Source organism: Penaeus monodon, chromosome 3, assembly GCF_015228065.2.
Source record: "Penaeus monodon isolate SGIC_2016 chromosome 3, NSTDA_Pmon_1, whole genome shotgun sequence".
Lineage (NCBI taxonomy): Eukaryota > Metazoa > Arthropoda > Malacostraca > Decapoda > Penaeidae > Penaeus > Penaeus monodon.
Genome location: NC_051388.1, coordinates 2,987,149 through 2,993,862, shown reverse-complemented (window position 1 = coordinate 2,993,862; position 6,714 = coordinate 2,987,149). Strand labels below are relative to the sequence as shown.

General features: G+C 35.8%; 1 long non-coding RNA gene across 1 annotated transcript; it reads left to right on the top strand.

Moving 5' to 3' along the window:
- Positions 1-2,807: 2,807 nt before the first annotated feature.
- LOC119590455 lies at positions 2,808-3,826 on the top strand. Its single transcript, XR_005230264.1, has 2 exons — positions 2,808-2,908; positions 3,192-3,826. It is a non-coding gene; the product is annotated as an uncharacterized LOC119590455 (long non-coding RNA).
- The last annotated feature ends 2,888 nt before the right edge of the window (positions 3,827-6,714 follow it).

The following is a 6,714-nucleotide window of genomic DNA, read 5'->3' as shown; positions in this document are numbered from 1 at the left end:
GGGAAGGGAGGAAGGAAGGAAATAAGAGAGAGAGAGAGAGAGAGAGAGAAAGAGAGAGAGAGAGAGAGAGAGAGAGAGAGAGAGAGAGAGAGAGAGAGAGAGAGAGAGAGAGAGTAAAAGATAAGTAATAATAAGAATAAGGGAAGGGGTAAGTGGACAGGAATAAGAGAAGCTATAAGAATTGAGATATAAGGATGGGGGGAAGGGGTGGAGGGGGGTGAGGGTGAGGAGGGCGGCGGTGGTGGTGGTAGTGGTAATAATAATAATGATGAAAATAAGTTGTATAGTTATGATAAAGGTGATAATAACAATCATAATCACAGGACTAACGATATTAACAAAAGATCGACAAAGAATGTCAACAACAGTAAACAAAAACAACAATACTAATAACAGTGAAAATACTAACACTATGCAAATTAACACTTACGAACCGAAGAGGAAAATATGAATAACTGAAATGTTTGTTTTACGAATGGCGATAAAACGTATATTCTATGATACCACACGTCTAAGGAAATCGTTATTCGTAATCTTTCAACTGAAGTCCATATCCTTGAAAACACAGGATAATTACTTCCTTTTTGACATCAATCCTCGGAAGTCAAGCTTAGGCCAAGACACGTGTGTTAACTACACAGACAGACACGTTAGATAAACACGTATACAACGAGCACCAAATTACCCTTAATTCTCTCGTACTTAGAAGGAAAAAAAACACACACACCATTTTCTATTCGTCATGCGAAGCCCGAAACAAGACTGAATCATGCAGTTTAGTAAACGAGTCATCTAACTATTGCACTCACTCATTTGCATACATTTCGTTCCTCCTTTTCGAAAAACAGCGACCGCCTTCTGGGTTGAATCACGCCCGTGATTGCTTCCGAATTGCTATGACCTGACTGACTGGTTGATATGACGGACCAAAACCATCACGGACGAACCGGCAACATCACTACGGACGTCGGTTTTTCAAATGGGTCTCTCTGTCCGTGATGTTCCGCCCTCTTTAAGAACGACCTAACAGGGCCGTCAAGGAGGGTTTTGCTTCTTATGTGCTTCTATTCTTCCGGGTGAAATTATGCTTGTCGACCCCCCCTTGTGCTTCAACTTCTGCTTGTTGTGCTTGTGGCGTCCCGAGAGAATGCAGGCGGGCGTGTTCTGCTTGATCGCTAGGGCGCGTATGCGCTGTTGCTCAGATATGGGTGATCATGTACATTACACCGTATGTAAAATTTGTACATGTTGCGTTTATAGTCTGTATACACGTATGCGCACAAGCATGCGCTCATATATACGCGCGAGCGCGTGTGTGTATGTATGTAATATATATCTATAGACGTATATATTATATAGATAATATATATTATATATAATATATATATATATATATATATATATATTATATATATATGTGTATATATATTTACATATATATACATATGTAAATATATATTCATATACATATACATATATGAATATATATTATCTATATCTGTCTGTCTATCTATCTACACAAATATATTATATATACATATATAAAGTATATATACTATATACATGCATATGTATAAAGTAAATAGATAAATAAATATATACATATATATTTATGTATATATGTTATTTGTATACATACATATATATATATATATATATATATATATATATATATATATATATATATATACTTGTATACATATAGATAGATAGAGATATAAATAGATAGATAAACAAAATACATATATATATATATATATATATATATATATATATATATATATATATATATATATATATATATATATATATATACATATATATATATATATATATATATATATATATATATATATATATATATATATATACACATACATATAATATATATATATATATATTATATATATATATATATATATATATATATATATATATATATATATAAACTGCATATGCATACACATGCAAATACACAGCCGCGAACCCAAATCGGGGAGAATCTTCACGCATCCTTAGTTTTTCACTGGACTTTTCCAAGCCTTTTGAGGTTGACTCTTTTTATGTTAATTAATGCTATGGGAATTGACATCTGTTGCAGGTAAAAGATTCAGGCTATCAGGGTTTTAGTATAAGTGCAACATGGCAGGGACTTCGATCTGCAAAGATTTTCATCTGGCACGATGGTATATGTAGTATCACTTAAATTGTTCATATTTTTTGCGTGTTGGAGCCGCAGCCGCTGCGTGTGTGTGTGTGTGTGTGTGTGCATATATATATATATATATATATATATATATATATATATATATATATATATATATATATATATTTATATAGATATAGATATAGATATAGACATAGATATATATATATATATATATATATATATATATATATTATACACATATACACAAACACATAGAAACACACACACACACACACACACACACACACACACACACACACACACACACACACACACACACACACACACACACATATATATATATATATATATATATATATATATATATATATATATACGTATGTATATACATATATGTCTATGTATATATACACATCTTAGATTTGTTTCTATACATACAGACACGCCCCTCCCCTCCCCATCCCTTCCTCCCCCACAACACGCATTGAAATCACTAACCAGTGCCTCCCTCGACCCTCCTCCTCCCCCTCCCCCACCCCACATCCCCGGTGCCTCTCGCTCGACCAATCAGAGAGCTCCGTCGGCGGCGCCAGCAGATGGTCGGGGGAAAACTGCCTCGATCGCGCGCAGACGACTCGGAACAGTGAACGAGGGCAGACGTGTGGGTTGGTCGCTGGTGCCTCGTTGACTGAACTGACTGACACGGGGAGAGAGAAAGAAGTTTTCAGTCAGTTTGAAGTAATTTTGAGTGTGGATTTTTTTTTGGTTCGTTTTGGTTGATGAGATGTGTGTGTGATTTTTGTTTTTGAGGGGGAGAGAATATGATACGTTTCGTTTTACGTGATTTGAAAGAGAGATAAATGAAAATGTGACTTGGTGATTGTACAAAGTGGATATCTATGGAATTAGCAGATATATATATATATAAAACGACTTATTAGAGAAACAGGAAATAATTAAGGAAAATATACACCGCGGTTACAGTATTACAATCTTTGAACAGCTTTTTTCCATTTCCAAGAATCAAAGTGAAGCGTGACGTGACCAAGTGAAAAGAGAGAGAAAAAAAGACTATTGAAATTCAAGTAAAGACGAGATCTTCTAGGAAATCAACGGTGTTTGTAAATAAAAGAGAATAACTGAAAAAAGATTCAAATAGCCCAGAGAGTGACACGAGGCTTAAAGAAAATCTGGCCAAAATTTCATGCTCGTTACTATTTCCGAAGAAGAGAGGAGAGCGAGAGGAGAAAATAAATAAATACACAAGTTTGGATTGCATTATAAACACACGCGTTTGGATTACAATATAAACCGGTGTTTCTAGATGTCTATTAAAGCGTCTAATCCGATATTTTGAGATGTCTGACGCTCTTTTGACATCACTCAAAGACAGGCACTCAATAGTAAGGCTGAAAAACAAGCGGTAACAAGATAATTAGAGGAAAATAGATTAGTGACTGTGTTTATTAGAAAGACGTGATTGATTGGACGTGATAAACCTACATCACTTCAACAGAAAGAAAGAAAAAATCTAAAAACCCGAACACCCCCCTTTTTTTGTAAAGATGTACCCCCTACAAGAAATATAAATCAACAAACTATATCGATATTTAAAGATGTACCTTCATCGCATGTAAAAAAAAAAAAAAAATACAACACAAGACACAGAGAAAATATTTACACACATATACACGCAAGAAAATAAGGAACATACAAAATGATGGAAGCAAAAGAGTGGCTCAATTTGAGAAAGATGTATAGGAAGCGCTTTTCGCCAAACAGGAGGGAATCCTCGCCTTTCACCGGCTGTCAAGAAGGTAAGAAAATATCGGTCCTAATCTCGCTTTTCGTCTTGCCTTGATGGGGAAAAAAATTGTGTGTGTAGATGATGTATTTAATTTTTTTTTCTATCTTGTTTTGTTTTATTTTATCTTAATGGGATTATATATGTTCGGTTAAAGGGGTGACTGTGTATATAATTTTGCACTTAGAGGTGTGTGTGTGTGTGTGTGTGTGTGTGTGTGTGTGTGTGTGTGTGTGTGTGTGTGTGTGTGTGTGTGTGTGTGTGTGTGTGTGTGTGTGTATGTGTGTGTGCGTGTGTGTGTGTGATCATAGTGTAAATGGCGATGCTTACTAACACGTATTAATATATAATGCGTAAAGATACACGCACGCGCACACACACACACACACACACACACACACACACACACACACACACACACACACACACACACACACACACACACACACACACACACAAGCTGTCATGAAGAAAGGTGAAATGATTGGCTCTGACGGAAGCTAATCGTTTACCCGGTGTCACTTCCGGAAAACAATATTTAAGGCGGAAAAACGTAATTATATGCACGCTGATTTGAGAAAAGGTCTTTAGGATATATATACATTTTTTTTTCTTTTTTTTAGGAATAGAAATAGAAATTTTTACGTTTTTTTCTGGATTTCTTGATTAAAAGTGTTTCGTTTGTGCTGTATACTGTTTTTTTCCTCTTCCTTCCTCTTTATAATTTTCTTGTTCCCCCCCTCCCCCCTTCGCTTTTTTCTCCTTTTCCTGTTTACCCCCTTCTTCCTCCTCTATCCTCTTCCTCCTTTATTCTCCTCTTCCTTCTCCTCTCTCCTCTTCCTCTTCTTTTCCTTTTCCTCTCTCCTCTTTCTCTTCTCCTTTTCCTCCTTCATTCTCCTCTTCCTCCTCCTCTCTCCTCTTCCTCCTCCTCCTCCTCTCCTTTCCTTCTCCTTTTCCTTCCTCTCCGTATCTTCCTCTTCCTCATTCATATCAGTCCCTTCCTCTTCCTAACATTTCTCTCTTTTTTAATCTTAAAAATAAAATACTTTAATACTATCCCTTTTCCCTCCCCCCCCCCTCCTTATACACCGTTAGAATCAAAAATCCCTTTAATTCTGAATTATTTTTCCCCCTTTCTACAATCAAAACTTCTTTTTTTTTTAATCTTAATCAACACAGAAAAAATGGAAAAGGCGAGATTAGTCTTTTGTTATAATTCATCTGGGGAAAAAGTGAACATTATGATGAAGATAGTGAGTTTCTTGTATTAACTGTGTTAGTGAATTAAGGAGAGTTTGTGTTTGTCCGTGTAGATTCGTGTGGTTTGAGATAGTTTGTGTGATTTTTTGTGTGTGGTTGGTCTGTTTTAAGGGTGTTATTGTTTAGGTCTATGTATATTTCATTACATACACGCGCGCGCACTCACAGACACGCGCAATAATAGTAATATTGATAACAGTGGTAGGTAGATAGAAGGTAGATATGAATACACATATATTATACAACAAAACACACACACGCATGTTCACGCACGTATACACGCGCACACGTACACGCACACGCACGCACTCGCATTCGCACACGCACACGCACACGCACACGCACACGCACACGCACACGCACACACACACACACACACACACACACACACACACACACACACACACACACACACACACACACACACACACACACACACACACACACACACACACACGAACCAAAACAGCCAACGAGAACGGGGCTGTTATTAAGTCTTCCAGTTATATCATGATTCCGTCACAGCGAGTCTTCAAAGAGCATTTTACACGCTCAGAATCTCCCCACAAAGTTTCTATTTACATGTCTGTCGCCGACAACCCCCCCCTCCCCCCTGCCCCTCCCTTCTTCCCCCTTCCCTTCTCGCTATACTCATGTGCCGGCGATCTGTTGCATGATAAGGCTCATCTGCTCATTGATAAAACTGAGATAAACGACCTTATGGGATGGTCACTGGCGTTGCTTTGGAAGAATTGTGATTATTGTTGTTATTATTATTATTATTATTGTTATTATTATTATTATTATTATTATCATTATTATCATTATTATTATTATTATTATTATTATTATTGTTATTTTATTATTATTATTATTATTATTGTTATTATTATTATTATTGCTACTACTATTGTTGTTACTATTATTGTTATTAATATTATCATCATCATCATCACCACCATTATCATTACTTTTATATTTCGAATACTATTGTGAGAGATTTTTTTTCTGCGTTCTTGATATGATGAATATGATGATAACAATATCGTGAATAGAACGAGAAAGGTGAATTATAGGAATTAATGCTATATTCATTGTTAATTACATTTTAATCATTTGTAATACTGTCACTTGTAATAGTAATAACAGCGGAAGTAGGCATCGTTACCACTAAATCATTATAAATACCATTATATCATCATCTTCTTATCATCATGACGATCATATCATCACTGGATCACTATATTAGCGCCATAGCATCTCTATATTAGCGCCATAACATCTCTATATTAGCGCCATAGCATCTCTATATTAGCGCCATAGTATCACTTTATTAGCGCCATAGCATTACTCTCTTGGGGCCATAGCGTCACAATATTAGCACCATAGCATCACTGTTTTAGCACCATAGCATCACTATATTAGCTCCATAGCATCACTATATTAGCGCCATAGCATCACTATATTAGCTCCATAGTAT